Source organism: Lithobates pipiens, unplaced genomic scaffold (assembly GCF_037356315.1).
Source record: "Lithobates pipiens isolate NorthernLeopardFrog02 unplaced genomic scaffold, aLitPip1_a1.2 Scaffold_3, whole genome shotgun sequence".
NCBI lineage: Eukaryota > Metazoa > Chordata > Amphibia > Anura > Ranidae > Lithobates > Lithobates pipiens.
In genome coordinates, this window is record NW_027507790.1 from 42,776,567 (window position 1) to 42,787,861 (window position 11,295).

Sequence of the window (11,295 nt, forward strand, 5' to 3'; positions counted from 1 at the left end):
GTGTGTTTTCGTGTTTTTGTTCTAATTTCCATAAACAGAAAATTATGATCAACTGCTTCAATACCAGGCACTTTCACCCCCCCCACCCCTTTTTTTGCCCAGGCCAATTTTCAGCTTTCAGCGCTGTCACACCTTGAATGACAATTGCACGGTCATCCAACACTATACCCATATGGAACTTTTTCACACGTAGAGCTTTCTTTCTTTTGGTGGTAATTACCACTGGGTTTTTTTTTTTTTTTGTTTGCTAAATAAATGAAAAAAATACCGGAATTATTTATTTTATTTTTTTAAAGATTTTTGCAAGTCTTTCTACATTTAGGCCAAAATGTATTCTGTTTTCTTGGTGAAAATAATGTATATTTATATCTGAAAATTGATCAATCCTGTTGGTCTCATTTCTTGAGGTCCGGAAATGCTAGGACAGTAAAAATATCCCCCAAATGACCCATTTTTGAAAAGTAGATCCAATGTATTTACTGAGAGGCCTGGTGAATTTTTTGAAGTTGTAATTTTTTTTGTTTTTCAACACTTTTAAAATGGTTTTCCCAGTGTTTTGTACATGCTGTCACCAGTGCAGTAGAATATTGTCTTATAACTGGTGTGGTGGTGATCAGGGACACTAATGACAGTATGTAAAAAAAAAAAAAAAAAAAAAAAAAAAAGAAATTTTGTTTTAGTTGTACACTGGCCAGAGCAATTCCAATGTTACCATAGTAACGCTGTACTACTCTGGGGACATTTGTGGTGGGGTTTTTTTTTTTTTTCTTCCACATTGCTAATAGCAACACAATTGTACACAATGAATGGCATGAAAGGAAGCCATCCATTTACAATTTTCATGTGATCTGCTGTGATTGGTGACAGTGATCACTTGGTACCTGGCAGCAGCCTGGTAGAGTGATCTATCATCAGCGTTGTCTACTGGACACAGCCGGTGACAGATTGCACCCGCAGCATGGTGTGCTTTTCCAGGAGGAGTGGTTCAATAATGGTATAGCTGAACTCTGGAATGGTGCAGAATAGTGTCTTTGCACAAGTGGGGACTAATTGGCTATATATTTTTCTTTTTTTTCAAGGATTTCTGTAGACTGCATAATCCGCTTCAGGGCCTTGCACATCCTGACCAGACTGCTGTATGCTGGGGAATACAGCAGAGCAAGTGGAGTGTTCTGGTCATACAAGTCTGTTTTATCCACATTCTCATTGATAACACGTTAAGATCCTTGCTAATAAATGGGCATCGCACCTTTTCGGATAGTGTTGGGACCCAAGGACATGTTTTACTAAGCATTAAACAAATCTAAATAAAACGAATGTGCAATGGGTCAATGTCTAAATAAACATGGAGCGTATTTATTAAAGAAGCAGATACGTTGCATGTGCACTTTTTTATTTTTTCAGCAGTTTATTTTTTGTGGCCTTCTGCACCATAATTGATGGACATTTTAATGTATAAATTGATTGCACTTTGAGACATTGATCTATTGCAAATTTAGTGTGTTTTTTTTTTTTTTTTTTTTTTTTTTTTTATTTCTTTAGTGTGTGCATATTATTAGATATGAAAGTCAGCTTTCCATTTTAAAGTGCTGCCTTATCTGATTTCTTGTACCTCATGCAATACAGAGCCTTAAGTAATGGGTTATAGGCCTCCTTCAGGTGTGGCCACTGGTTATACCCAATGAAGGAAGTTCACTCCCTATATAACCCCTCCTCCTTCCAGGAGCACATCATTTTTTTTTTTTTTTTTTTTTTTTTTTTTTTTTTTTTGCCAGTGTCTAAGGTGTTGGTCACGAGTGAAGATGTGCTCTGAGGATCTCCAGGAGGGATCCATGCTGGATTTAAATAGCTTCCATAAAGACCAGATCCATCCAAAGTGCCACTAAGGCCTAAAAGGATGGTACCTGGGGCCTTGTACCCAAAGCACAAGGTTTTGCCTGTAATGCCTCTTTCTAGGGCTGCAACCTGGGGCTTAGGTCTTACTACATTACCTAAAGCTTTGTGATGGGTTGTTTTACTGGTCCAAGGGAGTTGGAGCCCTGTTTTTAGGGACCTGATCCTTGAAGGTTTGCTAAACACAGCTCGCTATTATGGGTGAAGGTTGGATTGTCTGTTAATTCAGCAAATCCTGCAGCGGGGATAAGGTAAGAAACTTGGGTATTAAAGTGGGTTGTAAACCCTCCTTCCATAAGTTTAGCCCATAGCAATCCTCACTACAAACAGTTAAAATCATGATATGTGAATTTCACTTTACTGGCTCCATTTGCTTGTAATCTGTACTTTTGTTTCTGTAGATGTAACCGGGGCATGCGTATCTTTAACGCGATTGACGGCACACTCTGTGCTGTCGCTCCATAATGTGTGCCCTATGTTTCATATCTGTTCGTGGCACCATGCTGTGATCCCACAATATTGGTCTCAGTAAACATTTCCTGATACACCCCATGTGGCCTTACACATCACATGGGGCGTTAGCATTGGGACATCACAGCGTTCTATCAAAACAGCATACTGCAGTGGGATATGTTGTAGTCACGGTGATCCCAAAATGAGTGAGGCTTGGCTAAGAAGCCCAGTGAGCATGTGCGAAATTATATAGCAGGAAGGGCGAAAGTAAATTGCTAGACGGACTCGAAGACCGTAGTTAAAATGGAGCTGCCTTTCCCAGGAAGAAGAATTTTTAAAACCACTGCAAAATGGTAATAGACACAAGATTGGGGGTTATTATTAACCACTTCCCGACCAGCGCACGACAATGTACGTCGACAGAATGGCACGGGCAGGCATATTGGCGTACATGTACGTCCAATATTCGTTGCCGCCGTGCCATCGGGAGCGCGCCACCGGAGGCGCGCTCCCGCGCTGGTCGGGACCCCCGTGAGTCCGGTCGCGGGACCCGCGGACTCGATCGCCGCGGGCATCCCCGCGATCGTCTCACGGAGCGGCCGAATGGAGGAAATGCTGTATAAACAACATTTTTCCATTCTGCCTAGCAACTAGTGACGCTGATCTCTGCTCCATGTGATTGGAGCAGAGATCAGTGTACACTAAATGAAAGCCCAACCCCCCCCACAGTTAGTAACACACCCCTAGGAACACTTAACCCCTACACTGCCACCCACTGGTTAACCCTTTCACTGCCAGTGTCATTTACACAGGAATCACTGCATTTATATAGCAGTGATTACTGTATAAATGACAATGGTCCCAAAAATGTCCGATGGGTCCCCCACAATGTCGCAGTCACAATAAAAATCGCAGATCGCCGCCATTACTAGTAAAAAAAAAAAAAACAAAAAAAAATTAATAAAAATGCTATAAAACTATCCCTATTTTGTAAACGCTATAACTTTTGCGCAAACCAATCAATCGCTTATTGCGATTTTTTTTTTTTACCAAAAATATGTAGAAGAATACGTATCGGCCTAAACTGAGGGAAAATGTTTTTTTATATATTTTTGGGGGATATTTATTACAAAAAGTAAAAAATAATGCGTTTTTTTTTCAAAATTATCGCTCTATTTTTGTTTATAGCGCAAAAAATAAAAACCGCAGGGGTGATCAAATACCACCAAAAGAAAGCTCTATTTGTGGGAAAAAAAGGACGTTAATTTTGTTTGGGAGCCACGTCGCACAACCACGCAATTGTCAGTTAAAGGGACGCAGTGCCGAATCGCAAAAAGTGGTCTGGTCTTTGACCAGCAAATTGGTCCGGTCTGAAAGTGGTTAATGTGGAATGTGTTAGTATAGCAATGTATTCCATCTTATTTAAAAAAAACTGCTTCATAAGAAGAAAGTTTACTTCCTCTAACATTTCATTAGGGGAAAACATGTTATGCCTTGATTCTCCACTAGAGGCAGTCTAGGCACATACCTTACGCTGTTGACTTCACTGTAAAGCTCAGTGTGTTGAGGGACTCTTTCAAGGTAAAGGAAATCTGCAAAAAAAATGTTCTCCCCCTGATGGGGCCAGAGGGTTAGGGGGACAGCAGCGCAGTGCTGTTTGTGCCTCCTGCTGGATGGGTCCCTTCACCCTCGGGCACTAGGATCTCGAGTCTCATTTCCATGCTGTCATCCTCACCTGAATTACCAGTTATGGCAAGCCAGGGTGAGCCATTGGAACAAATTGATGGTACAACTGCTCACATCTCGGTCCCTGTATAAGTGACCAAAGATGTCCTTTCCTCCTCCCTGCAGGGTCTGGAAGAAAGATTAGTGGCTTTATCCATCCTCTGTTCAGATTGATAGGAAGCTTGCTAGATCCCCCTCCCCCACTTCAGAACCTTTGCAAGGGGAACAGTGGACACAGGATGAGGTGTTACCCTCCAATCAGGAGCAAAAACCAACCGTTGATTCCTCTGTGGAGGAATCAACGGTAAATGAGCCTTTTTCCACCTCTCAAATCTGAGAAATTGCTGTTACAATCTCTTATGGAGATGGTTTGTTCTACTTTCATACTACCCCAAACGGAGTCTCATGAAAGTTTGGTTTCTTGAGTTCCTTAAAATACTCTCAACCTTTGCATGCGTTTCCTGCACATGCATTACTAGAACAGCTTATTTTTGCTGAATGGGATCACCCGGATAAGCATGTTCTCCCTCCTGAGAAGAAATGTTCAATTCTCTATCCCCTGGAGGAGAAATTCTCCAAAAGATTGGAAATGCCAGCAGTTGACGCTGCGATTTCCAATGTGAATAAAGGCCTAACTTGTCCTGTAGATAATGCACAGATGCATAAGGATCCAACAGATAAGCAGTTGGAATCCCTCTTAAGATCTGCTTTGAATAATGGTACCTGCCATGGAAAGTCTGCAGTCGCTGCAATAAGTGTCTGTCAATCCCTAAAGGACCAATTTAACCACTTTCAGACCGGACCATTTTGCTGGTAAATGACCAGAGGTCTTTTTACACTTTGGCACTGCGCTGCTTTAACTGGTAATTGCGCGGTCATGCAATGTTGTACCCAAACAAAATTTGCGTCCTTTTCTTCCCACAAATAGAGCTTTCTTTTGATGGTATTTGATTGCCTCTGCGATTTTTATTTTTTGCGATATAAACGTAAAAAGACCGCAAATTTTGAAAAAAAATGATATTTTCTACTTTTTGTTATTAGAAAAATCCAATAAACTCAATTTTAGTCATACATTTAGGCCAAAATGTATTCAGCCACATGTCTTTGGTAAAAAAAAAAGTCAATAATTGTATATTTATTGGTTTGCGCAAAAGTTGTCACATCTACAAACTAAGGTACGTTTTCTGGAATTTACGCAGCTTTTAGTTTACGACTGCCTATCTCATTTCTTGAGGTGCTAAAATGGCAGGGCAGTACAAAACCCCCCCAAATGACCCCATTTTGGAAAGTAGACCCCCTAAGGAAATTGATAAGAGGCATGTTGAGCCCATTGAATATTTTATTTTTTTGCCTCAAGCGATTGAATAATGACAAAAAAAAAAATTTTTTTTTTTTTTTACACAAAGTTGTCACTAAATGATATATTGCTCACACATGCTATGGGCGTATGTGAAATGACACCCCAAAATAAATTCTGCTGCTTCTCCTGAGTACGGGGATACCACATATGTGGGACTTTTTGGGAGCCTAGCCGCGTACGGGGCCCCGAAAACCAAGCACCGCCTTCAGGCTTTCTAAGGGCGTAAATTTTTGAGTTCACTTCTCACTACCTATTACAGTTTTGAAGGCCATAAAATGCCAAGATGGCACAAAACCCCCACAAATGACCCCATTTTAGAAAGTAGACACCCCAAGCTATTTGCTGAGAGGCATGTTGAGTCCATGGAATATTTTATATTTTGCCACAAGTTGCGGGAAAATTACAAACTTTTTTTTTTTTTTTTTTTCACAAAGTTGTCACTAAATGATATATTGCTCACGCATGCCATGGGCATATGTGAAATGACACCCAAAAATAAATTCTGCTGCTTCTCCTGAGTATGGGGATACCACATATGTGGGACTTTTTGGGAGCCTAGCCGCGTACGGGGCCCCGAAAACCAAGCACCGCCTTCAGGCTTTCTAAGGGCGTTACAGTTTTGAAGGCCATAAAATGCCAAGATGGCACAAACCCCCCCCAAATGACCCCATTTTGGAAAGTAGACACCCCTAAATTTAGGGGTACACTAGTGAGACTAGGTAATAAATGGCGGGTGCCCTGAAACTATAAAAAAATAACTAACCAATCAGCGTCACCTGTAACAGTTATATGGTGATCACTGGTGAAAGGGTTAACTAGGGGGCAATTAGGGGGCTTTATGCGGTAGTATATGGGGGTCCCTGGCGCTATAAAAAGCTGCAGCGAACCTAAATACCTACCTGCCTAACTAGCGTCACCTGTGACACTAATACAGCGATCAGAAAAACGATCGCTTATTAGGCTGGGTTCACACTGGAGCGATGCGGGAACGCCACGAATGCACGGCGGGTTCCCGCATCGCATGCCTCCCGGCGGCAGTTCACACTGCCCTATGCGAACTGCTGGGAGTGTCAGTGAAATGTTACTGACACCCCCAGATCAGTTCGCATATCGCAGTGCGATCTGCAAACTCGGATCGCATGGTGTGAACACCCATGCGATCCGATTCTGCTGCGGGCCAAAAAAAGGGTCCCGTGCGAATTTGCAGCGGGTGCGGCGGGTGCGGCGAATGGCTGAACTCGAATCGCACAGAGATCGGATGTGATTTGCACTGCAGTGCGGTGCGAATCACATCCGTTCTCATAAACCGCTGCAATGTGAACCCAGCCTTAGTGACACTGGCGACGGGGGGTGATCACGGGGTTAAACCTTTATTGGGGGGGTTAGGGGGGTACCTTAGAACTAAAGGGGGCTAACCCTAACTGCCCTAACAGTTATTAGTCACAAATGACACCCGCCGGGTGATCAGGGGGTTAAACCTTTATTAGGTAATAAATGGCGGGTGCCCTGAAACTATAAAAAAATAACTAACCAACCAGCGTCACCTGTAACAGTTATATGGTGATCACTGGTGAAAGGGTTAACTAGGGGGCAATCAGGGGGCTTTATGCGGTAGTATATGGGGGTCCCTGGCGCTATAAAAAGCTGCGGCGAACCTAAATACCTACCTGCCTAACTAGCGTCACCTGTGACACTAATACGGCGATCAGAAAAATGATCGCTTATTAGGCTGGGTTCACACTGGAGCGATGCGGAAACGCCGCGAATCCGCGGCGGGTTCCCGCATCGCATGCCTCCCGGCGGCAGTTCACACTGCCCTATGCGAACTGCTGGGAGTGTCAGTGAAATGTTACTGACACCCCCAGATCAGTTCGCATATCGCAGTGCGATCTGCAAACTCGGATCGCATGGTGTGAACACCCATGCGATCCGATTCTGCTGCGGGCCAAAAAAAGGGTCCCGTGCGAATTTGCGGCGGGTGCGGCGGGTGTGGCGGGTGCGGCGGGTGCGGCGAATGGCTGAACTCGAATCGCACAGAGATCGGATGTGATTTGCACTGCAGTGCGGTGCGAATCACATTCGTTCTCATAAACCGCTGCAATGTGAACCCAGCCTTAGTGACACTGGCGACGGGGGGTGATCACGGGGTTAAACCTTTATTGGGGGGGTTAGGGGGGTACATTAGAACTAAAGGGGGCTAACTCTAACTGCCCTAACAGTTATTACAGTCACAAATGACACCAATGCAAAAAAAAAAAAAAAAAAATGACATTGGTGTCACTGTGACTGGGGGGCAGGGGTAATTGGGGGGGTGATCGGGGGGTAAAGGGGGGGTGTGAGTGTGCCTGGCATGTTCTACTGTGTGTGTAGAGTGTTGGTGCAACTTACTGATCCGCTCTCCTCCGTGTCGGAACGAAAAATACCGACACGGAGGAGAGAATACATCACTTCCTCTCCTGTGTTTACATTACAGGAGAGGAAGTGATGTCACCGGGGATTTCTATTCGTCGGGAGCGATCGCGAGGGGGTGGCCATGAATGAATGGCCGTCCCCTCGTCCGGGATCGCTCCCGTACGAATACCGACTGCCGCAGGCACCAGGCGGGGGCCCGATCGGGCCCCCGACCCGCGGGAGGCAAGGGACGTACATGTATGTCCTTATGCCTGCCCGTGCCATTGTACCGACGTACATCGGCGTGCGGCGGTCGGCAACTGGTTAAACAGGCCCTTAGAGAGCTTCATGCACAGCAAGCTCGGGATTTGGCTGAACTACCAAAAGCATTTTGCTTTGCCATAGATGCAATTAAAGATTCTATTCACCAGGCGTCCCCCCTTACGCTTATGCATGTGCGTAGAATCCTGTGGTTAAAAAAATTTGGTCAGCTGAAGCACCGTGTAAAGACCTAACTGGGCTCCCTTTTTATGGGGAGCAACTATTTGGAGAAAACTTGGACAAATATATCCAAACAATTTTCTAGTGGGAAAAGTACTCTTGCCAGTCAGAAGAAAGTATTAATGCCCTTCATTTAAACAGGCTCTTTCCCTCTATGCTAGGGGTTTCCACCTCCAGGCAGGGGCGACGGCCTCCACTATCACACTCTAGAGGAAGATCTCAGAGTCAGACCCAGGCTCAAAAGAAGTCCTGGGGTTGGCAACCTGCAAGGCAGAATCCTAAAGCCTCAAGGAGGCAACCCCCCTCACCAAGTTGGGGGGAAGACTTCGGCAGTTTTCAGAAGTCTGAAAAGAAGAAATTTGGGACAGATGGGTCATCTCTATCGTAACACTGGGGAACAAGCTGGAATTTCAGGACTTTCCACTCTCGCTTCCTGAGGTCAAGCATTTCCAAAGATCCAGAGAAAAGGCAATCTGTTTCAAGCACTAGACAGATTAATATCTCAAGGGGTGATCATACAGATCCCAACAAAAGAGCAAGGTTTGGGGTTTTGTTCACTTTTTTTTTTTATGGTACTGAAACCAAATGAAGATGTCAGACCCATTCTAAAGCTAAGAAATATAAATCGGCTCCTGAAGATCTGCTCCTTTCGCATGGAGACGATCAGGTCAGTAGTTTCTATCCTAGGAGAACTTATTTTTCATCAATTGACATCAGGGATGCATATCTGCATGTCCCTATATTTCCCACTCATCAAAAGTTTCTGCGGTTCGAGTTAGAACAGCAGCATTTCCAGTTTGTAGCCCTGCTGTGCGGGCTAGCTACAGCACCCGGATGTTCACCAACGTGCTGGCCCCACCTCTAGCCTGTTTAAGGGCACAGGGCATAACAGTTCTAGACGATCTATTACTAATGGGTGAGGTGGCTCATTTGAAGCAAAGCGTACGCATTACAACCCACTAGCTGAAGAGTTGGGTTGGATTTTCGACCTAGAAAAATCTTCCTTAATACCGCTAAAAAGGCTGGAGTACTTGGTTCTTTTCCTGGGCTGTGTCTATGAGCAGGTGTTCTTGCCTCAAGCAAAGATCAACTCCATAAGAGAGTTGGTACGGATGGTCAGGTCAAATGGGGAAGCCCTCCATTCGCCTTTTGCATGAGGTTGCTAGGAACCATGGTAGATTCATTCGAAGCAGTTCCTTATGTCCAGTTTCTTTTAAGACTATTGCAAAACAGTATCCTGTCTGCTTGGAACAAAACCATTCAAGCTTTAGACTTGCCAATGCAGCTGTCCCAAAGCCTGACTTGGTTACTAACCCAGAATCTGCTGAAAGGAAAATCCTTAACACCAGCCATCTGGAAACGACAGATGCCAGCCTTTCGGGCTGGGGAGCAGTACTAGAAAACACAACTGTCCAGGGACAGTGGTCAAGAACCGAAAAGAACCTAGTCCATCAATATCCCAGAGATTAGAGCCAGACATACTGCCCGGAAGACCTGGACTTTCAGGTTATGGGATTGTCCTGTCAGGATTCAATCAGACAATGCCACAGCTGTGGCCTATATCAATCGCCAAGGGGGCACAGAGAGAGGTGAACCATATTCTAACTTAGGCAAGGAACATTCCGTTCTACCCATCGGCAGTCTTTATTGCGGGAGTAGGGAATTGGCAGGTGGACTACTTGAGTTGCCAGCAGTTCTTTCCAGCGGAATGGTCTCTTCACCCTGACATATTTCGGGGTGGTTTGCCAAAGATGGGGGGACTCCGGACATAGATCTTCTAGCGTCCAGGTTCAACATGAAGTTTGGATCCTTTGTTGTCACCACAAAGTTGCCTTTCACATCCAGAATGGATACGTTGGTGACCCCATGGGATCAGTTCTCACTGATCTATGCATCCCCCCTCCTCATTCAGTTGCTACCTCGACTTCTTTGCAGGATCAAGCTGGAAAGAAAGCCGGTAATTCTGGTGGCACCAGCATGGGCCAGAAGGTCATGGCCTGCAGAAATCGTAAAGATGGTAGTAGAGGGCCCATGGTCCTTCCCACTATGGCCAAATCTGCTCTCACAGGGACCGATATTCCATCTTGCCTTACAGTCTCTAAATTTAACAGCTTGACTATTGAAACCCACATTCTGAAAAAACGTGGCCTTTCCGGATCAGTTATCTCTACCCTGATTAATGCAAGGAAGCCAGCTTCCATGACTATAGTCTGGAGGGCTTATGTTTCATGGTGTGAATCCAAGGGTTGGCACCCTTGGAGATATATCATAGGCAGAATTCTTGCCTTTCTACAATTAGGAATAGAAATGAAATTGGCCTTGAGTACTATTGAAGGCCAAGTCTCAGCTTTATTGGTCTTATTTCAAAAGACCACTTGCTACTCATTCTTAGTCTGGGGTTTTGTACAAGGGGTGACATGGCTTATTCTGCCCGTCAAACCTCCCTTGGGACTTGAACTTGGTTCAAATGGCTGTTTTTTGTAACAGACAAAACTAATACAACCTATTCCCCTAGTCCTTCTGACAAGGAAGTTGGTAGTTTTGGTTGCTATATCCTCAGCAAGGAGGGTTTCAGAATTGGCTGCTCTTTCTTGTAAAGAACCATATTTGATTTGTCATAGGGACAGAGTGGTGTTACGCCCTCGTCCAGACTTTTTTTTTTTTTTTTTTTTTAAATATCAAGTGGTTTTAGGTTTCACCTGAACCAAGATATTGTCCTGCCATTGTTTTTTTCCAAAACCATGTTCCAGGGAAGAAGTCACTACATTGTCTTAATGTGGTGAGAGCAGTAAAAATCTATTTTAAGGCAACTGCTCAGATTTGTAAGACTTTTATTTATTCTGCCAGAGGGTCCTAAAGGACAGGCAGTGTTGAAATCCACTGTCGCTAAGTGGATTCGGCACGTGATAATTCAAACGTATGATTTAAGGGATAAAATTCCCCCTATTCAAGTTAAGGCGCACTCTACCAGG